We start from the raw sequence: 23,464 nt of genomic DNA, 5'->3' as shown, positions 1-23,464 counted from the left end.
CTCCGTGTAAGAAGTCCCCACACTGGGAGGAAGCCCAACCGCTCAGAAAGGCCACACGAGGATTTCCCGATGGCTAGCTGCAGCTGAGGCTCCGCCAACGGCCGGGTCAACCAGCAAACGCGGGAGCGAAAGGTCTCCAGGGTTTCCAGTCCCAGCTGCTGAGTCCCCTCCAGTCCTTAAATCTCCCCAGACCTCAGGAGGGTGCAGAGCCATTGTGAGAGTCATCACAAAGTCATTTTAATCTTTATTTGCTGGGGGGAGGGAGGGGCGTGGGGACCATTTGTTAGGTGGCCATACTAAGCAGAACCAGTCCTGGATCAGCATCCCCCCAACCGCCTCTTCCTACACCATGAACTTGGACTGGAAGTTCTTCCCTCTCCCAGCGATATCGCTGTGACCATCTTCCCTCCTGTCCGCGATCCTCTCGAAAGAGAAAGCCGACACTTCTGAACGAGGTGGGCTGACGAAGGGTTCTCTCTGAAGTGCTTCAAAACACGGTGTCAGATGGGGCGCCTGGGTGGCGCAGTCGGTTAAGCGTCCGACTTCAGCCAGGTCACGATCTCGCGGTCCGTGAGTTCGAGCCCCGCGTCGGGCTCTGGGCTGATGGCTCAGAGCCTGGAGCCTGTTTCCGATTCTGTGTCTCCCTCTCTCTCTGGCCCTCCCCCATTCATGCTATGTCTCTCTCTGTCCCAAAAATAAAAATAAAAAAAAAAAAAAAAAAAAAAAAAAAAAAAAAAAAAACACGGTGTCAGACGCGCCACGGGCCCCACTGCATTAGCGCCACACGGAAAGCTTAACCAGGCAACACGGAAAACCCAACCAGGGTGATTTTCGATCCCCTTCCAACGCAGAAACGAAAGCGACTGAAGAATCCTCTGTGTCTCTGCAGCGTTCGAGAATGGGGCCGAGTGACCTTTCTCAAGCCCCTTGGTTTGGCACATTGAATGGAGGGATGGGAAGAGGCAAGAATTGGGGATTCGCAAAACCTGGGGTCGAAAATGAGTTCAGCCCCATCTCCTCTGTGGGATCTGAACGAGCTGTCTAACCTCTCGGCGCCCGGCTCTCTCCGTCCCAAAACAGGGTCGGGTAATGACCATCCCAGCCCCTAGGGCTGTTCCGCGGATGCCCTGATGTGGGCAGAGAGGTGACAGCGTTTTGTAAATCTGTGAGACAAGATACAAACGCTTGCTGTCTCCTTCCACTTTATATAAAGGGCTACTTCCGAAACATGAGAGACTAAACAACCCGAAAACTTTCCTAGGCAATTTAGGACAGGGTCAAAGAAAGCAAAGCAAAAGACAAAACAAAGTCCTCTGCGGACATGTCCTTTCTTGGTGGGCGATACTCCCGGCACGCACCTGTGCTATCTACGGGTCACGGTGGTAAGGGGACAGGGGACAGGGGACAGGGCACCGACCGGGGCGCCCTTCGCTGCCCTTCCCCTCAGAGCCGGTTTACCACCCCCCACCCCCCCGAGTGGTAAACTGTGCTGCTCTGATCGAGTTCACCCTCTGCGGCTGAAGCGTTTCCTTCCCCAACAGCCCCGCTTTCGAAACAGGCAGCCACTCCGGTTGCTTTGCAAAGACTCGTCTCCAGTTCTGATCCTGAAGATAAGCTACCGGGTTTGCACCTCGGGTCGGTCTTCCGTCCCGAGACAGAGGCGCAGCCCGCTCTTCTTGCTGCCCGGTGGCCTCAATGCCAATGTTCTAGCTCACACTCGCCCGGCGGAAGGGACCCTTAGAGGCCCGCCGGCCCACCGCCGGACCGCCGTGGAAACGGGGACGCGGGGAAGGAGCGGACCGTCAAGGCAAAGGCACAACACCCCCCAGGCTGCAGCTCCTCTTCCCAGAAATAGTCTCCCCTCGTTATTCCTGCGTCACGCGTGTGCTCCTGGCGGGCACAGCCAGCTGCCTGCTCCGCGTCTCCAGATGGTGACTAATGAGTGGCTGCGACTTGACTTGTCTAAGCAGAACTCCGGATTCTACCCACCCACTCACGCTTGTTCCTCCCCCGGCCTACCCAGTCAATTGCCCAGGTCCTGGGGCCACATGCCTCGGAGCCCTGCTGCTGATCTTTCTTTCCCCCATCCGGTTCACCTGCAAGCCCCCTGGCCCTACCCTCAAAACACCTGCAGGATTGGTCTACTTCTCACCCCTTCGACGACTACCACCCAGCCACCCTGCCTTCTCACTCAGGCTGCTGCCACCCCTACCCAACTAGATTCCGTCTCCACTCTTTTTTTTTTTTTTTTGAGTTTATGAACTTCTAGGGTATTCTTTTTTTTTTTTTTTAATATGAAATCTATTGTCAAATTGGCTTCCATGCAACACCCAGGGCTCATTCCAACAGGTGCCCTCCCCAACGCCCATCGCCCACCCTCCCCTCCCTCCCACCCCCCCATCAACCCTCAGTTTATTCTCAGTTTTTAAAGAGTCTCTTATGGTTTGGCTCCCTCCCTCTCTCTTTTTTTTTTCCCCTTCCCCTCCCCCGTGGTCTTCTGTTAAGTTTCTCAGGATCCACGTAAGAGTGAAAGCATGGGATCTGTCTTTCCCTGTGTGACTTATTTCACTCAGCATAACCCTCTCCAGTTCCATCCACGTTCCTACGAAAGGCCAGATTTCATTCTTTCTCATTGCCAAGTAGTATTCCGTTGGGTATATAAACCACAACTTCTTTTTTTTATTTATTTATTTTTTTAAAAAATTTTTTTTTCAACGTTTTTTTATTTATTTTTGGGACAGAGAGAGACAGAGCATGAACGGGGGAGGGGCAGAGAGAGAGGGAGACACAGAATCGGAAACAGGCTCCAGGCTCCGAGCCATCAGCCCAGAGCCTGACGCGGGGCTCGAACTCACAGACCACGAGATCGTGACCTGGCTGAAGTCGGACGCCCAACCGACTGCGCCACCCAGGCGCCCCAAACCACAACTTCTTTATCCATCCATCAGTTGGTGGACATTTAGGCTCTTTCCATAATTTGGCTATTGTTGAAAGTGCTGCTGTCCACATTGGGGTACAAGTGCCCCCCTGCATCAGCACTCCTGGATCCCTTGGGTCAATTCCTAGCAGTGCTATTGCTGGGTCGTAGGGTAGATCTATTCTGAATTTTTTGAGGAACCTCCACACTGTTTTCCATCTCCACTCTTAACTCTCCTCCGGTCTCTTCTCCACACAGCGAAGCTTGAAAACCACAAAGCAGATCGCATCACTCCACTCCTCAAAGGGCTCCAACGGCCGCTCATCTCATGATAAAATCCAAACTCCTTACCATATGCTATAAGATCCTACATAAAGGGCCCTGCCTACTTCTTGGATCTCATCTCCTATCACTGTCTCCTTAAACTCTCTCCTTTCCAGCAGCAGTGGCCAGAAGCATTCACGTCATTTTTTTCTTTTTTCCTTTTCTTAAATTTAAATTTTAGCTAGTTAACATACACTATTGGTTTTAGATAGTTAACATACCATATTGGTTTTAGAGGAGAAATCAGTGATTCTTCACTTACATACAACACCCAGGGCTCATCACAAATGCCCTCCTTAGCACCCATCGTCCATCTAGCCCATCTCCCATCCACCTCCCTCCATCAGCCCATAGTTTGTTCTCTATCATTAAGAGTCCCTTGTGGTGGGATACTTGGGCAGCTCAGTTAAGTGTCCGGCCCTTGATTTCACTCAGGCCGTGATCACATGGTTCGTGAGATAAAGCCCCACATTGAACTCTGTGCTGATAACACGGAGCCTTCTTGGGATTCTCTTTCTCCCTTTGCCTCTCTCTTTCTCTCTCTCTCTTTCTCTCTCTCTCTCCAAATAAATAAATAAACTTAAAAAAAAAAAAGAGTCTCTAGGGCTCCTGGGGGTTTCAGTTGGTTAAGTGTCCAACTCTTGATTTCGGCTCAGGTCGTGATCTCAAAGTTTATGAGTTCAAGTCCCACATTGGGCTCTTTACTAAGAGTGCAGAGCCTGCTTGGGATTCTCTCTCTCCCTATCTCTCTGCCTCTCTCTCTCTCAAAATACATAAATAAATAAATACTTTTAAAAAATAGTCTTTCGTGGCTTGTTTCCTTCTCTTGTCTCCCCCCCCCACTTCCCATATGTTCATCTGTTTTGTTTCTTAAATTCCACATATGAGTGAAATCCATATGGTATTTGTCTTTCTCTGACTGACTTATTTCACTTAGCATAATACCCTCTAGTTCCCATCCATGTTGTTGCAAATGGCAAGATCTCATTCTTTTTGATGGCTGGGGAATATGAAATCTTGTCATTCACAATGATGTGGATGGAGCTAGAATATATATATATATATATACATATATATATATATATATATATATATATATACACACACGCATACAGCTTCTTTATGCATTCATCATTCGATCAATATTTGAGCTCTCTCCATAGTTTGGCTATTGTTGATAATTTCATGTCATTTCTTAGCACATGGTTCTTACAGGGGCAATTTTATCTGTAGTGAATCTACCAAAAGACCATGGTGCTTACAAAGGAGAGAGAGACTAGAGTATTAAAAAATTCGTGTTGTGCAGGAAACCCACTAACTGGTCCTGGGATTTCCATTTGGCTCTGTGTTTTCCTGATGCATAGTATGTACGAGTGAGCTTAGACCTAGATGTTTTCCCAGAACGTGCATCTCCCAGAAGAAAGGTGGGTCAGTTATCAGCAGTTGAAGTGTTCCATCTGTGAGACGCGATTTAGATTCGCTCCAGGGCCATTTTCCTGGTGGACCTCCAGGAATTTCCTGGCAGGAAAGACTCGGGCCTGCAGGGGGAGCTGATGGCACATGTCCATTCTGGAAAGCCTTGGAAAACTGAGGTCCAGAAATTTAACTCTTCCTTCCAGTGGAATGAAGTAAAGAGGTCACTGAATTTTAGAAACGTCCAAGATGTTCTCCTATTCCTGCCGGAATCCGAGAAATGGAAAGATCCTTTAGACTCGAAATGTCAAGCGGTCAGATTGGGTTCGTGCAGCCCACGTAATGCAGGATTTTATCTCAACTCTGGGACCACTTCCTCTTCATGGGTACACTGGGATGTCCCCACACACCGGCCAAGACGGTGGCTCCGAACGATGGCGAAGGATGCCCAAGAAACACACTACCGCGCGTTCTAGCCTGGAAAAGCATAAAAAGCCAGCGTTCATCATGACACAGAAAGCCTTGTGGGTTTATCAGGAGAACCCCAGAACTTTGCCTCCTGCAACTAGAGAGCAAAACAATGTGACCTTTCTGTTCAGAGATATAAAGTTACTGGACAAAATGGAGATCGTTCTATTAATAGTTTATTTACGACCGTATCACCGGGTCAGAATTGATTCTCATCTTGCACCTAATTTCACAATGGCAACCCCACGTTCATGGAGCCGGCCCTTCTTGCAAATTTAAGAGACTCTGCTCACTCTCGGACTCCAGTCCTTCAGGGCAACCCTTGAAAATGGAAATAAGTCATATTCCCCACCCAACCCACCATAATCACACACACGAGAAGGGACAGCAGCTCATCTGGGTCCCAGCTGCGTTGAGTCTTAGAAATAGTGCTCGCTCTCCCTGCATCAGAAATAGTGCTCGCCCTCCCTGCATCAAAGGACAGAAGGAGATTTCCGCTCCAGAGTGATGGCATCCCGTCATCCTCCAAAGGCAAGTCCGCACAGCGGGGCTGCATCATTTCCTTTTCGGTGTTGGGATTTCCCGGACTTTCCGCGCAAGATCTTAAAAACCAAAAACACGGTCTGTAGAAAGATGCATCGAAAAACCCTTCATCCCTCATCCCCACTACGCATATGATGTCGCCGTGTCTGACATGCCCTCCGTTGCAAGCAGACGGCAGCCACGAACTGAGGACGTGCGTCAACCGGAAGGACTCAACACCCCCGCCTGCCCAAACCGCAGCATGTCCGGGCTCCTTCCCTTGACTCCCTGTTCAAGTTCCATATTTACCTAGTATTTTCTTGCACAATAGACAGCTCCGAGAGGGTGTATCTTGCAAGGAACACCAAAAAGGAAGGCACAGCCATTGGGATGGCCAGGCCCAGGTGGTTACCCTCAGGTCCTCACCCGCCTGTGGGCAGGGTCGGTCCTTCCGGAGACGCACCCCTGCAGCCGGTCATCTGCAGTCGGGTCCTCTGCGTCGGTGCTGTCCCACACCGTGGTCTTCGTTTCAGTGGGGATCCCGAACTCTTATCGAAAATGTCTTTGGAAGGTCACACGGCACCACAACATGGAGACGGAAGTCATTTCGATGCCAAAGATGACCCCTCATAGACCAGTGCAAAAAATGAACATAAAAAAAAGAGTTGGACACTTGGCTGTCTGAGCCATCCAGGTGTCCCATAGATTTTCTTTCAAAGATATTTTTTTTCATTTTTAAGTAATCTCTGCACGCAACATGGGGCTCAAACCCACAGCCCCATGTTCCATCAACTGAGCCAGCCAGGCACCCCTCTCTTAGATTTTTCTAAGCTAAGCAGGGTTAGCTTAGAAAGGTAACTTTTTCCAGGTGTTAGAACAACCATCAGTCAAAAGCTCCATGGGGTGCCTGGGTCATGGCTTCAGCTCAGGTCATGATCCCACGGCGTTCATGGGTTCGGGCCCCCCATCCGGCTCTGTGCTGACGGCTCGGAGCCTGGAGCCTGCTTCGGATTCCGTGCCTCCCTCTCTCTCTGCCCCTCCTCTGCTCATGCTCTCTCTCCTTCTCGAAAATAAATGAACATTAAAAAATATTTTTTTTTAATTTAAAAAAAAGCTCCTGACTGATTACCAAGAAAATTGTTTTAGCAACAGTCATAGGTAATTCCATTGAGAAGGGGGGGAAAAAAAAGAATCCAACTAGGAGTTTAACCCAAAAGGAAATTCAGATATGTAATCTCAATATACCGATCAATTCTGAAGGTGATCAAGTTCAAGGTTATAAAGGTCACATGTCCTCTGGGTGGCATGTATCCCTGCCAACAGCAATTCATAAACGTCTCCAGAGTCGGGATGGGCTCAAATAAAAATTTTTACTGTCCAATGAAAAAGTTGAGATGTGTTTCAATAAAATATTCACTATACCATAAAAAGACAGTACGTGTAATTAACTGTACAGGGACATGTATGCTCCTACCCATTAATTTTTCTTAAATTGTGGACATTAGCATATACCGGTGTGACCCCCGCAAAGCTATGATTAAGTCAACCGTGCATTTTACAACCTCCGACACACCACTCGAGAATGGAAGAACCCGTTCCCCCCAGGCCCTCCTAGCTGCTTTCTCCCCCAGGCTCTCCAGCTTCCCGGACAGGTGGGCGGGGACACTCAGGCACTGAGGCACTCCACTCACCCCTACAACCCAGGGTGGGGGTGAGAGGGGCTTCCGGCCTCTACCTGCTGTCCCCAGTGCCCATCCTGGCGTCCCCGGTGTCCACAGCAACTCAGTGAGTTCCAGCCTGAACTGTTGAAACGGCGGACGACCTCTTAAGGATGCATTTGGAGAAAGGGATCCACAGCCAAGAGTATTTTTAAATCTACTGGACTATTTTATCTCTAATGTCATTTGGGTTTGAGTGTTTTCTGATTCACCGACTACACTACACGCTGCTTTTCATTTGAATTGAGATAGGCATTGTTTTCTTTACTTCCCTTCAAGGAGCTCAATCAGAAGGTAAGAGGCTCAGCCAGGAAAAAGGGGGAGTTCAGTTCTTGCCCAGCGGTTCTCAACTGAGGTTAAAAATAAAGGGGGGAAAGAAAAAGAGGTCTGAGCTCTAGCTGAGCTCGATCCAAGGCCTGGTACATCAGAATCCCCGGGGGAAAGACAGATTTAGGTGTTTTTGTAAAAAGCTCTCCAGGTGATTCTAATATGAATCACACCGAGAACCACTGATTTCGTGGGGGAAAAAAGCATTACGCTCTATGGGACTCGGGGACCCTGAGGTTCTAGACTCTGCTGTGTCTGGGGCAAGGCACTTAGTTCTTTGGACCCAATTTCCATTTCTGCAAAATAAAAGGCGTGGGCTGGAGACTTAATCCTTTCGGATCTGATGCTCGTGCCGATGGATGTCCGAGTCTCTGTCACCGCGTGCAGAGATATTTCAGTATAACCCTGACTCAAACTGCACTTTGGACAAAAACTACCAGTGTAGACCACAACCAAAGTGGCCTCCTATCGCCATGCGTGTCGACCTTTCCCAGACCTCATTCTTCTCTGCACCTTTGGCGCTGTGGTCCCTCCTTCTGGGTCCCTCCTCCCTAAGGGCACACATTGCGTTTACTAGAAGGAACGACCCAAGTTTTCAGTAAAGGATCCAAGAAACCCTGGCCGGAGGGGAGGAGCAGAAACAGAGGGGGACAGAGGAGTGACCAGAGAGAAGAATCAAGCGTGGGGGTAGATCCCCCAACATCTCCCCGATTTCCAGCCAAATTGCTGATGTTCTGAGACAGACGAAACGTGTGCGGAAGGAGGGCAGCTGTTTAGTATTTTGGATCTGCTGACTTTGAGGCACCAAGGTCCACATAACTGTATCCTGAAGGATTTGGCCCCGAGGACCTCCGAGATTCTTCCGGACCTTTCTCTCGTGCCAAAAGCAAACCCTATGACGCTGTAGGCCGCTCTCTGATGATGACACTGGGAAATCGGTTGCGCGCTCTGGGAGGGGGGGTCTGTCGGGCTCACGGAGTGTATTCTGTCAGTCTCCTCTCGCTCTTTCGACCTCCTTGTCAACTCCTTCACACTCCTCCGTTGTTCGTTTATTCTTCCCCTCTCCCTCAGTTCTCAAAACACTGTATCTGGAGCTCCTTCTTGGCACGCATTTTCCTCCTTGGATTTTGTCGCCAGTGGATGTTCATGAGCGAATGGAATGAGGAAGCACGAGGAAGGTGATTTCTGACAAGCACACTCAGCAGGGAGAGGTCTGGAGGTAAGGAAGGAATCAGATCGCCTCCCCCTTCAGAAAAAAAAAAAAAAACCACGTAAAAAACGCAGAACAGACGTGAAACTCGATGAAAACAACGGTCTTGGGGTAGTCGGTACAGGGGCAATGAGAAGAGCAGATTGTTTTTTGTGCGTCGGTGATGATGTTAATGATATAAGCACATCCTACTTGTCAGGGATGCTCCTGAAAGTTTTTCGTACATTATGCACATACACGATCTCATTTAACCGCCACAACAGTCCCGGGGGGGGGGGGGGGGGAGGATTATTCTCTCTGCTTTACGTAGGAAGAAGCTGGCTGAGAGGTTCTGTGAAGGTGGCGTAGCTGGGGGTGGAGGGGGGGGGCACAGCTGGATTCAAACCCGGGTCAGCCGGACTCAACAGCCCAGACGGCCCCACTGTGCCGTCCGGCCCCCATAGCATCGCTATACAGGGGCAGTATGATGAGTGATGTTGCTATTACTGCCCTGAGTCATCATTTCCCTTCCTGGTCTCAGAAGGTGCAGGAGGTGAGGGAGCATTCGGGAAGGGTCCTCCCCAAATGGCCCAAATCCATGGTTCTCAATCGGTTGATCTCCAATTACCTGGAAAATTCCCTTATACGGAGATCTTATCCCCCATCCGGTAAACAAATGAGCAACTCCAGGAGTTCTCCTGAGATCAAACCCCCAGAAGCGCACCCAGAATGCCAGGCGCAAATGCACTGGGATTTCGCACGAGAGGAGGATGATATATTCTGGTTCGTTTCCAAAACCCTCAGAAATCGTGTCCCAACTGGCTTAGCCTGTTTTTGTTTTGTTTTTAAGAAAGATCCTCTAAGAAATGCACAGCCACTGGTAGCAATGGCAAATTTTTTTTTTTAATATTTTTTTCAACGTTTTTTATTTATTTTTGGACAGAGAGAGACACAGCATGAACGGGGGAGGGGCAGAGAGAGAGGGAGACACAGAATCGGAAACAGGCTCCAGGCTCCGAGCCGTCAGCACAGAGCCTGACGCGGGGCTCGGACTCACGGACCGTGAGATTATGACCTGAGCAGAAGTCAGGAGTTAGGTGCTTAACCGACTGAGCCACCCAGTTGCCCCTGGTTTAGCCTTTTGAGCCATAAAAACATAGTAGCCTGTTGGATTCAGAGAATAATCTATACTGACTCTATCCAAAGTCTTTCTCCTGGGTCCCTCTCAAAACGTGAGTCATTAATTTTTTTCTATGTAGAAGTTGAATAATGTCCCCCTAAAAGTCTTTGCTTTTCATTGGGCCCCCCACTACTGTTCGCCGTGGATCAGCCCAGAAGCAAAATGTCCTGCCGGCATCAGGTCAATCTCCTGTTGGCTTACTCCCCCACCCCGACCCTTCCCCCCTGGATTATGCTCCTACAGGTTTTCAAATATACTGCTCAGTGGCTTTCTCCTCTTCTCCCTTTGCTTGACCATCAAAATAGCAAGAGTCAAGGTTATTCATTAAACTTTCAGGCTTTTACTTTTCTTGAGCCAAGAGAGTGGTCAGAGAGAGCTTTAAAACACAAGCGTGGAGTTAGAAAGAGTGTCCCTTACACCTTGGTGGCTCAGTCGGTTCAGCTCAGGTCATGATCTCACATTCCTGAGCTCGAGCCCCTCGTCGGGCTCTGTGCTGACGGCTCAGAGCCTGGAGCCTGCTTCGGATTCTGTGTCTCTCTCTCTGCCCCTCCTCCACTCGCGTGCGCACGCTCTCTCTCTCTCAAAAATAAACATTAAAGAAAAATTAAAAAAAGAAAAAAGAAAGAGCGCTCCTTCCTCTCTGAGCAGTTTGCTTTGCTTCTTTGAGTCGAATCTGCACAGTGGGGTTATAAGACCTCCCGGGCATGCCCTTCCTTTGTTATTTTCTCACTGTACTTGTCAAGTACATCCTTGCCCTGTGGGAAGCCAAGGGGAGTACCTGCACTCGAAGAGGAAGCTTCTAGGGAACTAGTCTTACCTTGTGAGTCCTCACTAAATTAGTTATTCTAAGTATTAAGGGGGCAGTCCTAGATGGGTTCACAATTCTAAGTATTGAGGGTCCTCGTAAGGACCCTTACTCAGCAATGTTCACCATTGGCCCCAGCACAGCCATCGGGAGGATGACCCACGGTTTAAATGGCATAAATTCTGGAGCATAAGTTGGCTTTGGGTTTTGGCCAATGGAGTGCGTTGAATGGTATCCCCCCAAATTTGTGCCACCTGGACCCTCAGAATGAGACCCTATTTCGAAATAGGGTCTTTACAGATGTATTTGCTATAAAATTTGAGCCCCAGTCTCTGAATAGCAAATGCTAATGTAATGTGTGGACTCCTGGTACCCGGGAAGGGGTTGCGAAGGCAGGGAACAACCCGCCATCACACCCACACAATCACTGCACAAGATTAAGACCCAATTCCTTACTGTCCTTCACGACTCATCATGCCCTGACCCAGCCCAATCTTTCCAGGGTCAGCTTAGCTGCAACAGGGTTCATCCCTCATCCAGCCACATGCAACTGTTCAGCCACTGGGAATAACCCTGTCCTCTCCCATCTCACAGGTCCGAGTCCTACTCATTGTCAAGTTTTATGTCATATACCACCTCCTCCAGGAAGTGCATCCTATATTAGTAAGGAGGCTTTAAACTGGAAGTTCAAAAACACCCAACGCAAGCTGACATTGGCAATGACAGGAATTTATTACCTCATGCGACTGATCAGGAATAAAAATGGTGTCAGGTAAGGAACATTCCGGTGATTCAGGAACTAGTTTATTTTTGTCTCTTCATTCACCTACTGCAGTCAAACCCCTCCCAAGGTTGACTGGCCTCATGGGTGCAAAATAGCTTTCAGCAGCTCCCGGGACCTCTACCGTCACATCCAACAAAAAGGAGAGCTTGCGGTCGCTTTCCCAGCCAAAGGCTTGACCTTCACTCTGATTGGTCCAGCTTAGAGAGCATGGCACTCAGGAGCCAATCGCCGTGCCCAGGGAGATGGAGAGCTCTGATTGGCCAATCCAGGCCACGTGCACCACATCGGCCGTACTTTCCTCGAACCCTGTGTCTCCCCCGAGGGGAGCAGAAGGAAAGGACGCTGGGAGACCTGACCTGCTCATGACACACACTCCCTCTTCTGTGGGCCCAGTACCCTCGTCCACGGTTGCGTGAAGGCACCGATCATCCTTTGAATGTATTTTATTCCAGTATCTGTACCTCCCCAGACAATCCCTTGGGACCGGAGACTGTGACTTGCTCGTAGGCAGGTCTCAAGTTAGCCGTTCACATGGTGGGAGCTCAATCAAGTTCTGTTGAAGTCAATTATGTCTTTTAAAAAGGAAGCGAAGGAAAAGTTGTTTTCATACTTTCAAATTCCCAGAGGATCGTGTTTCGTTGTTTTCGGCACATTGATGAATCCCCTGGCCAGAAAGGCAGGCTGATCGCGGGCGGCACCCCGGGTTCTCACGTGCTGTAAGCAGATACATTAGAACATTTTAGTCATTTAGAAACTGAGTCGAATGTCCACTGCATTTTTTGTGTGTGAATGTGTGGATAGTTATAAATAGACATGGAAAAACACTGAGGCTGGGTGACTCCTTGGCCGGGGCCCTGGATCTGGACCCCCAAATATAGCCTGCTAACAATTTGCCACAGGCACTCTTTTTTTTTTTTTTTTTTTTCCACACAGTTCATCATTTCAAACATTCTGAGCAACCATCCTGGATATTTGTTCAAGAGTACATTTTTTCCACTTTGTCTTTTGGCCAAATGTGTGGCTTTTTCTTTAAAAAGAGATGAGAACCTCAAGGCCCGGATAAATATATCCCCTGGCACTTGGCTATAATACAATTCTCTATAGGCAATTCTGTCGCATGTCTGTGGGATTGGTTTAAATCTGGAAGCCTCCGGAAGGCCTCAGTCTCACACTCCTGCCCCCATCGCTGCTTCTGAGGAGAAGGCCCGGGGAGTGGGCCACAGGCATTGTTTTCCATTAAATAGAGCCAGACAGAAAAAGGGACGCTCAGGGAGGAGTCTCTTGACAGACCTGAGCCCAGGGCAGCCTTCACTTTCGAGCTGCCTGGTGATATTACAGCACGCCGTCCCCCGCCTCTTCCCAGTGTTATCATACCGTGGGGTCACCTACATCTCTGTCCCTTCCCGTCCCTCTCTCACCGCCAACCCCCTCCAGCTTTCCAAGCCCAGCCTCCCTGCCGGATTTAACACATCTGATTACAGTTGACCCAGGCATTTCCCAGTGTCAGTTTGGTCCACGTCCCAGCCGCTCAAGTGGATCCCAGTGCTGGAGATCAGAACAGACTTTCCCATGAGCGCCGTGGAATTAATGAGGTTTAGATTCCCAGGCTAGACCAGAGGACCCAGATGTGCTAGTGATATCCTGGCGGAGAGTTTGGAGTCGATTTTGGGGGCGGGGGGGGGGATGTAGACCTGGTCAGATCTTCATTTAGCCCTTTGCCCTTTCGGTCTCAGATGCGAATGGGAAGGATACCTGGAGGTGAGCGGCTGTCAGAACCCCTCCTTAAACGGCTGCAACAGCCCAGGGCTGCCTGCCTCTAGGTCTTTTTACAAGTAGAAAAAGAAAAACAAAACAAACAAACAAACATAAGCCTCCTTGAGTCATCCACTGTAGGCAGGCGCCCACTTAATGCAACAGAACACAGTCCTAAACTGAGTCACAATCGTTCTTTCTGTAGCTTCAGAGGTATTGAGTTTGGATCGCAAACAACATGGGTCTGCGACCCCTTGATCGTGAGGAGGCCACTGTCGGCCTTGCTGATCCTGGTGTCCCACCCCCGTCAGGCCTGGTGGACGCGACGGGCTTTGTAGAAAGACCAGTGGACGCACCTGATGGAGTAAAAGGCTGGAAGGAGGGGCAGGAGAAGCCAAGGAACATGCCCTTGTTTTGAAATGGGTGCAGGGGTGGGGGGGCGCTGGGGGACGCCTGGGCGGCTTAGTCGGTTAAACGTCCGACTTCAGCTCGGGTCATGATTTCACGGGTTTGTGGGTTCGAGCCTCGTGGTGGCGTCTGTGCTGACAGCTCAGAGCCTGGAACCTGTTTCCGATTCTGTGTCTCCCTCTCTCTCTCTCTGACCCTCCCCTGCTGTGCTCGCTGTCTCTCTCTCTCTCTAAAATAAATAAACGTTTTAAAAGTGGGTCCGGAAAACTGAAAGCTCTGGGGCAGTCATAGCCCGCCTGGCCATGAAGTTGCTACGGGCAATTTTCTTTCTGACAGAGCTTGGAGCAGCCTGAATCCCGGCCAGCTCTCACCGAGTCAGGCCCGGCCCACCCTCCGCTCCCCCAGGAGGGACCCTGGCGCGCGTGTGGTCTCAGCGGGGATGTTGAGCTCCCAGCAAACACAGCCAGAGGCTGCATGGGTGGGAGACAGAGCTCAGAGGGCCTGCAGCGCAGCCTGGGGCCCACGGCCATCATCTGTCAACGTGCGGTGGCAGCGGCCGTGAGAGCTGTGTGCCGTGTCTGGTCACAAAGTGTCATCTCTCCGCAGGCCACGGGACTTCACAACTAAGGGAAACAGCTTTGCCAGGCACCAAAGATGGGATCCCTGCTCCGGTGGCGGAGAGAAGAGAGGGGGATCGGAGGAGAGCGATGGGCAGGAACCCTACGACTATTATCAGTTTGAATCAGTGGGATCATAGTTACCATCTTATTTTCTTTCCGAGTATTTTCCCCGATGTTCTGATGTCTCGCGATATCCCTCGGAAGTAGGAAAGGCTGGGGTATTAGATTCTTATTTAACAGTTGAAGGAACTGAGGCTCAGAAGGGACCGCACACACGGGAAATCAGGCCTGATTCTCAACTGAAGGTGACACCGGGAAGACCTGTAGCGTCTGGGGTCCCCGCAGGAAACAGATGGCACTCTTCAAAGAGGTGACTCACAGGGGCATAAGGAAGGGACTGTTGACAACGGTGTGTAAAGAGAGTGAAGCATCCCGGGGCCACCGAGAGCAGGAAAGCCCTTGCCACCACCCCCAGGCCTGCAGGGGCGAGGAGAGGGAGCAGCTCCTGGAAATTTGGGGACAGCGTGCCCACGGGAGAGGGCCACCAGGCAGGAGAAAACCCCATCGCTCTTTCCTCCCACCCCCTCCCATTTCCTGTCGGTTGGTGCCTCCCGTGGGCCAAACCCAACTGGAAGCCAGAGGGCAAATATGGCCCATGTTGTGTTCCTGTCCGTGAGGTCAGCTTCCCACAGCCGGGAGCCGGCGCAGAGCAAATCTGGGGGTTGGGGTGGGGGGTGGAAAACCTCCTGCCATGATCTGCTGTGCCCTTACTTTGTGGCAGAAACCGTCCTTGGGGACGTCTGCGACGGTCACCTGTAATCCTCGCTATGACCCAGCGTGGTGGCTGTGAAACCTCAGGTGGCCAACTCATGTGCGTAAAGGTCAAAACTTTGTGTTTCTAGAATTTCACTGCAATGTGGGGCCTCCGTTCTTCTGACAGGTGGCGGAAACGTTATCTCAGCCGGCTCGTGGTTTCTTCAGCCGGTTCTGGACCCCAGCGCAGCGCAGGCCCTGAGACACCTGCCCCAGGGCCTTCACGCACACCCACGGGACTCCCAGAATGCCCAGTCAATAGTGGTTTCTCTCCCCGCTTCCCCGCCAACATCTCAAGGGATCCTTGTTCCCGCCTGGTCTCTTGTCCTGAGATCAGATGCACGCGTGCCTGTCCCAACTGTAGGATCCCTCTAGGTCCCGTTCTCTTTCACCCCTCTGGAAAGCCCAGAAACCTTTGGGTGTTGTCCTATCGTTCTGCTGGGGGCGGGGGGGCAGTCCCTAGGGGCTGTCTCTGTCCTGTCAGCATGCAGCCTTCTCCATCTACCTCTCTCGTTTGGACCTGTGGGGAAATTCTCTGAGACGTGCCACGTCAGGGCTCCGCTCGGGAAGCGAGGCTAAAGTCCTCTTTGGAGCCAAGTCCCCAAATGGATCTGGAGCTTCTGTTGTGCCCTTCCCCCTGGGGGCCTGCTCTAGGATCCTTTCCTCGGGGTCACATGGCAATATCTACCCAGCCCTCTGGCCGGCCTCCTTCTCTGCCACCGCCTCTGGCCCACAGAATCTTTAAGCAACAAATACTTTGGGGTGTTGGGAAACCGCTCTGAGGAGACAGGTATGCTTCTGTTTCCAAATATACTCTTCATGCATTGACTTTATCTTCTAAATCATGCAAGGATTGGGATTTTGAAACTCGAAAGTCTAGATCTGGGCAGCCCAGAGTCCTTTCTCTTAAACTTTTTTTTTTAATCTCTACCATGCCAATAATTAAAACTTCAAAACCAAGACGTGCCATCTTGGTTGTCTGCCTTCGCCTGGGGCACCCCTTTCCTGGGGTAGGAAGCCTCAGCTGCCATCTGAAAAAGAAGAACCTCTAGCTCCAGGAACTTCCCAGAATGCAAGTGATGGCAGTTACGGCAGAGATGGCTTTCCCGCGAAGCTAATGAGCTTACGGTTCGCGGTCCCTTGCTTTCAAGGGTCTTGGAAGAGGCCCAAGTAACGGATTCACGGATTCATGTTCTTCTAAAACATGCAAAATCTAAGATGTTTTAAAAGTACCGTGAGTTAAGGCCGCTGTCTCCCGCTCAGACTCTGCATTACATTCTATCCACTCTGGGTGGCGCTCTAGTGGCTGTGGGTGTCTGAGAGCTTTAGCCAAGGAGAAGTTGAGCTGCGTCTATGCAGTGACACCGTCAGTTCAGGGCAGGAGCGGCTATACCCTAGACTTTAGAGGGTCCCGCTCTTTTCTCCTCTGGCCTCACCCCTACACTTAGGGTAAAGAGTCTACAGGACCAAAGAGACCAGTGCCCCGGGGACCTTCAGCCTCTTCTAGACCACACCCCAGGTGTGGCAACCAGGGAAGTTGTCTGTGAGAACTCCCCTCATGAAGAGCGTGCCTCAGGGAGAGTGGTTAGCTGGGATCCTGTCACCGTTGAGCTCCCAGGATCTTCCAGTGTTCAAGCCAAGGCCATGCTTCTCCCAGGCAGCCCTCAGCCAATGACAACGTGTGCCAGGGTCCTAGCAGCTGGCCATTGCTGCCCAGTGGGGGCCTCTTCTAATGGGCCATCCTTTTATTTTTAATGCGTATTTATTTTTGAGAGAGAGAGAGAGAGAGAGAGAGACATGGAGTGTGAGCAGGGGCAGGACAGAGAGGAAGATACAGGATCCGAAGCGGGCTCCAGGCTCCGAGCTGTCAGCCCAGAGCCCGACGCGGGGCTCGAACTCACAGACCGTGAGATCATGACCTGAGCTGAAGTCAGATGCTTAACCGACTGAGACACCTGGGTGCCCCTAATGGACCCTCCTCGTACCACAGCTCCCGACTGGGTTGGCTAAGACTCCAGGTAGGCATTTCAGCCTGTGTTTATTGGCCTCATCTCCTTCCCTACCTCCTTCCCCAGGTTTCCGATTTGCCCTGTGGAGTCTTTCCCCACCCATTCCCGCTCTCCCCTCTTGTAGTTTCCACAGGCATTACCCCCAGTAACCTCTAATACTCCCGGGGCACCTGGGTAGCTCAGTCAGTTAAGCATCCGACTCTTGGTTTCACCTCAGGTCATGATCTCATGGTTGGTGAGTTCAAGTCCCGCATCAGGCTCTGCGCTGACAGTGCGGAGCCTGCTTGGGATTCTCTCTCTGTCCCTCTCTCTCTCTGCCCCTCCCCTGCTCCCTCTGTCTCCCTCTCAAAAATAAATAAAAACTTAAAAAAATAAATAAACCTCTAATACTCCCACCTCTGTCTCAGCTGCTGCTTTCAGGAGGACCAGCCTGACATGCTCCAGAGAAAGCAGGCAAGAAGGTGTGGTCTGGGGACCCGACCAGTTATCACTGGGGGGGGGGGGGGGACTCGATCCCAGGGAGTATGTACACAGATCACAGAGGGTCCTGCAGCAAGGGGGAAGCCAATAGTCATCATCTTCACTGACATCGACTTGGGAGAATATTCCAATGGTGGGAAAACCCAAGCAGCACAATACTTCAGGCTTTGGAAAAGTAGTGGGGCGTGAAGGTCAAGGGGTACAGAACAGATATATAAAGACCGTGGGATCCAGTGGTTGCCTCAGGTTGCACCGACCTTCTAGAGAGAGAGAATGAAAAACCGAGGGCAATTGACAAACAATAGAAATCTCAAGGCGAAAGCCAAAAGGACGCTTTGGTAGCTCCAAAAAGGCTCGTGTCTCCTGCAATGGGAGAGGAGGAAAATCTAAAAATGAAACTCAGGATCAAAGGTGGAGTGGCCAAGCTTCACTGATGGTTGAATACTCAGCCACAGCAGGTTTGTTATGGGTCTGACACGTGGGATGGGGTCACCTGGGTGGACACCCCTGATAGTCCTGGCTCCCGAGACTCCTCTGAACCCTCTGAATCACTTCTCTTACTGTGACGTTGGGATTTAGAATAAAAAATACGTTACAGGAAAGCCTTGGTTCGCGAGCATAATTCACCCTGGAAACACGCTCGTAACCCAATGCACTCGCGTATCGAAGCGAATGTCAAGAACCATTGGCTCAGTTGTGATCATGTGACGTTTGGCCTCATGTGCTACTCGTATTGCAAGACATCGCTCGTTTATCAAATTAAATTTTATTAGAAATGTTTGCTCGTCTTGCGGAACATAAGTTCCTCGCAATCCGACGTTTTACTGCACTCGGTCTTTGTCCCCATTTCTGGCACGGAGCTTCTTAGAATTTCCTAGGTGCTGAGAGCCGTAAAGGCATCTTGTGTTATGGCAAGAACCCAGGCATCACGGCAGAATGTCGTAGAACTAAAAGCCACATCGTGAAATGAATGAGTTCAGGCTGCAAAAGGGGGTTGTGGAGGAGAAGCAAGTCAGAATATGTCCGTGGAAAATTCTCCCAATTACTAAAATTCTTCACAATCTAACAACATAAAATTGCAAACAGAATTTGGTTCTTATTGACATCTATTCAAAACTGTCAATCACAAAAAATAACCTTTTTTTAAAAAATAATTTATTTCAATTTGGCTAACATACAGTGTCTACAGTGTGCTCTTGGTTTCGGGGGTAGATTCCCGTGATTCATCGCTTACATACAGCACCCAGTGCTCATCCCAGCAGGTGCCCTCCTCAATGCCCATCACCCACTTTTCCCTCTCCCCTGATTCCCCCCCATCAAACCTCAGTTTGTTCTCTGTATGTAAGAGTCCCTTAGGGTTTGCCTCTCTCCCTCTCTGTTTGTAACTATTTTTTTCCCTTTCCCTCCCCCCATGGTCTTCTGTGAAGTTTCTCAAGTTCCACATATGAGTGAAATCATATGACATCTGTCTTTCTCTGCCTGACTTATTTCACTTAGCATAAGACCCTCCAGTTCCATCCACATTGTTGCAAACGGCTTTCATTCTTTCTCATCGCCAAGTAGTATTCCATTGTGTATATAAACCACATCTTCTTTATCCATTCGTCAGTTGATGGACATTTAGACTCTTTCCATAATTTGGCCATTGTTGAAAGTGCTGCTATAAACATTGGGGTGCGTGTGCCCCTATGAATCAGCACGCTTGTATCCTTTGTTGAAATTCCTAGTAGTGCAATTGCTGGGTCCTAGGGCAGTTCTATTTTTAATTTTTTGAGGAAACTCCACACTGAAAAACCAAACTTTGATCAACCGGGCTAGGGAATTGACTGAATCAACTTTCAACTCTCTGTAGAAAATGCTATTACAGAGGCACCTGAGTGGTTCGGTCGCTTAAGTGGCCGACTCTTGTTAGCAGCTCAGGTTGTGATCTCGTTGTCGTGAGATTGAGTCCCGAGTTGGGTTCCGCACTGAGCAGAGCCTGCTTGGGATTCTCTTTCCCCCCTCTCTCCCTGCCCTTCTCCCCTGCTCTCTCTCTCTCTCAAAATAAATGAATAAACTTTAAAAGTTAGAAAAATAAGTGTATTTAAAAAAAAGAAAATGCCATTACAAAATCATGGTCATAGGAGGACGCTATCAAAGTATACACAGCCAAAAAAAAGGCAGAAAAAAGTATGATAAAAGCATATAAGTTAATTAATAAAATATGTTACTTTTCTGGATTTGGGGGCCCTTATGGTATTTGTTCTTTAACGTTTATTTATTTTTGATACGGAGGCAGGGGAAGGGCAGAGAGAGAGGGAGACACAGAATCCGAAGCAGGCTCCAGGCTCCGAGCTGTTAGCACAGAGCCCAACGCAGGGCTCGAACTTATGAACCGTGAGATCATGACCCGAGCCAAAGTTGGACGCTTAACGACTGAGCCACCCAGGCGCCCCTGGTCTTTCTTTCTTAAATTGCAATTTGTTGTGACTTCTTGCACTTCAGTAACTATTCCCTCTCATATTTAATTTTGTACTTGTAAGTTTCTATTCTTCTTAAAGAGGCTCCTCCAGACCGAGTGAGCCTCAGGTCCCACAAAACCTGGGTCCCTTCCTGAATGACTGTTATCGTGAGCCCATCATTGTGGTCAGGTGGACAAGATTGCCCCTGTTTTACAGAAAAGAAAAATGAAGGCCCACAGATGAAGTTGCTCACTCATCCTGGCTCTGAATGCTCTCTCGGCTAGGTTCTGGGATCTTCCTGCTTCCTGCTCCTTGGCTCTCAGCCTGCTGCGTCTACCCCCCAGGCGAGGCAGAGGGGGACACTAACTGGGAAGAAGACGCCTCCCTAGTTAAGCCTCCGCTCTGGCTGTGCGGCAGCCCCAGGGTGGGGACGAGGCGACGGGGCGGGATGACAGCAGAGAACTACGGCCCACGCAGTGGCTTTTGCAGGACAAAGCAGGGGCACCTCCAGGCACTGGGCCCCCGGCCAGGACCCCGCAGCTTCGGGGAGTTGCTGGTGTGGCTTAACCCTGATGTCACCAACAGACGCGGGAAGGAGGGTGGCGAAGGATTGCACATCTGTGCTTCTTTGTTTCCGGAAGCCGCGGGCCGGGCACAGAGAGGCCTGCTGGGGAGAGCCAGAACCTGACCCCGTTTCGGTAGGGCCCCTGAAGGCACCTGACTCGTCCCTCAGCTTCGGGCCCCTGGACACTGCTTTGGCCAATCAGGCTGTTAAGAATTACAAAGGCATTGCCTCTTAGAGCAGAAAGAACCTACGTGTCGCGGAATCTAGAAATTCCACTCTGGTGGGGCAGAGAATCCATAAGGACAATATAGAGACTCGTTCCAAAAGCCAATGTATTCGATTTAAACCCTGTCGTTTTGGCTTAGATTTGCTCCCATCATTTTTTTTTTTTTTTTAATCTCCGTTTGGTGTTAACATATCCCTTATGAGGGGCGCCTGGGTGGCTCAGTTAAGCATCGGACTCTTGATTCCTGCTCAGGTCATGATCTCGCGGTTTTCGAATTCAAGCCTCGCGAGTTCAAGCTTTCGAGGAACATGCTTAGGATTCTCTCTCTCTCTCTCTCTCTCTCCCTCCCTCTAGCCCTCCCCTCCCCTCCTCGCTCGCACTCTCTCAAAAATAAAAAAAATAAATAAATTTTTAATTACCCACAAAAAAGAGAAAACTTAAAAAAACTGTCCCTTAGGAAATAATGGTGAGAGTGATAGTATTTATAAGTTTTGTTGTGTGTTGCCCCATGCTGGGCATTGTGCTGAAAGCTTTACCTTTTTTCTCATTTTTCTCATGTTTATTTGTTTTTGAGAGAGAGAGACAGGCACAGAGACAGAGCGTGAGCGGGGGAGGGGCAGAGAGAGAGGGAGACACAGAATCCGAAGCAGGCTCCGGGCTCCGAGCTGTCAGCACGGAGCCCGACGCGGGGCTCCAACTCGTGAATCAGGAGATCATGACCTGAGCTGGGGCCAGACACTTAAGTGACAGAGCCACCCAAGCGCCCCTCCTGGTGTCTCATTTAATCGACACAAGAACCCTACAAGGTGGATGCTAGTATGAATCCAAGTTTACCTCCAAAGAAACAAAGACACAGCACATGCTGTGGAGCTAGGACCTGAGCTGTGGCCCTGTGACTTCACTGAACATACTTAGTCATCTCACCATCCTGCTTCTGGAGAGTAAACGTGCAATTGAATTGTTATGTCTTCATCTCACAAAACGAACGTCTGGAAAACTTGCTGGAGCCTGGTGCTTCCTTAAAGAACTTGTACTGGGGCGCCTGGGTGGCTCAATCAGTCAAGCATCCGACTTCAGCTCAGGTCACCATCTCACAGTTCGTGGGTTCAAGCCTCCCATCTAGCTTGCTGCTGTCCGCACAGAGCCCGCCTCAGATCCTCTGTCCCCACCCCCCCCCCCGCCCCCTGCACCTCCCCGCTCACTTTCTCTCTCTCAAAAATAAACATTTGAAAAAAAATTAAAAAAAAAAAAAGACCTTGTACTGGTCTAGAAATCAGGAATCCCAAGAGCCATTGAGATAGCCCATCAGATCGATTTGACCAACGCCCAGGAAGACGAACTGAATTACCCAGTGTCTCCCAGCAAGTTGGAGCAAAATTAGACAAAGAGAAGACAGATTTTCAGCGTTTGTGAGACAAGAAAATTGGGGGGTTTCCTTTGATCTGGACAATGGCCGACTCAAAGAAAGACAGCCTCTAGACGTAAATCCAGAAAACAATTCTTCTAACCTATGTTTCCCCAGGGACATCTTGGCTTGGACATTGTACTGCGGTGTAGGCTCTGGGCACGTCTCCACATTCTTCAACGGAATGGGAGTTTTCAGGCCTTGGGTTCCTACCGGATGCTGCCTCTCAAACCTACCAAGGAGCGTCTGGAGGCACGTTCTCGCCTCTGCCTCTGCGGCACCCCCTCCCACTCGAGGAGCGGCTTTCCAGTTGGCTGTCTCCATGGTGAAGGTGCGAGAAAGCGAGAGTTCAGCCGGTTTCCCTGGCAACGGCAAGGGAGAGCTTGTTGCCTTGGTGATGCCGAGGCAAGCGAGGCGGTGGGACCCAGAGTATCTGTCCTCTTCCCCCGCTCCCACCGAGCACAGGTCCTACCCTGGCAGGCGGGCTTGGGGTGCGGCACATTAGGTCACCTTTGGGGTTCTTCGTTGCCTCATGGGGCAATAATAGGATCTAATGGGGCTAATGTTAGGATCAACCTCTTGCGGCCGTAAGGAAAGTAAACATACGTGCCAGTGAACGGTAACCATTGTTATTACAGGGCAGAAAGGGAGGCAAGTTGAATGTACTAAGACCATTTTAGGCAAGAGGAAGCAGGAGCCCAGGGATGGCAAGAGACTGCCTGAGTTCCAGCATGGTCAAGTTCTGCTGGAGCGGGAAGCCAGATATTTGGACTCGAAATCCAGCGCTGTTTCCACCCACCCCCTCTCCTCTTGCACAGTAGACACGCCCGGCCGCTGGCCGGGCCTGCCCTGCTCTCCCCGCCTCAATCAGAGAGGCCGGAAGCAAAGCGTCTAGTCCCTCCCTCCCCCACGGCTCCCACGGGTCGCGCCGTTAAGCCTGAACCGCGTCACCACGAGCATCTGGATGATGGTCAGAACAATTAATAAGCACAAGATGGGAATAGTGAATTCATTTAGCCAAGTCTTCCCATGCCATAAATTACTGAAATCAGTCCAGACGCAAGTCTGATGGAATGCTTCACTGTTTCGCTAAACGGT

The 23,464-nt window shown here is 50.3% G+C and overlaps 1 long non-coding RNA gene across 1 annotated transcript; it reads right to left on the bottom strand.

Annotated features, from left to right (window-relative positions):
* Positions 1–18,476: 18,476 nt before the first annotated feature.
* LOC131484365 (uncharacterized) lies at positions 18,477–22,971 on the bottom strand. Its single transcript, XR_009248192.1, has 2 exons — positions 22,603–22,971; positions 18,477–18,710 (listed from the first exon to the last, which is right to left on the bottom strand). It is a non-coding gene; the product is annotated as an uncharacterized LOC131484365 (long non-coding RNA).
* Positions 22,972–23,464: the final 493 nt, after the last annotated feature.

This window comes from Neofelis nebulosa, chromosome 9 (assembly GCF_028018385.1).
Source record: "Neofelis nebulosa isolate mNeoNeb1 chromosome 9, mNeoNeb1.pri, whole genome shotgun sequence".
Lineage (NCBI taxonomy): Eukaryota > Metazoa > Chordata > Mammalia > Carnivora > Felidae > Neofelis > Neofelis nebulosa.
This window is presented reverse-complemented; position numbering and strand designations above follow the sequence as displayed.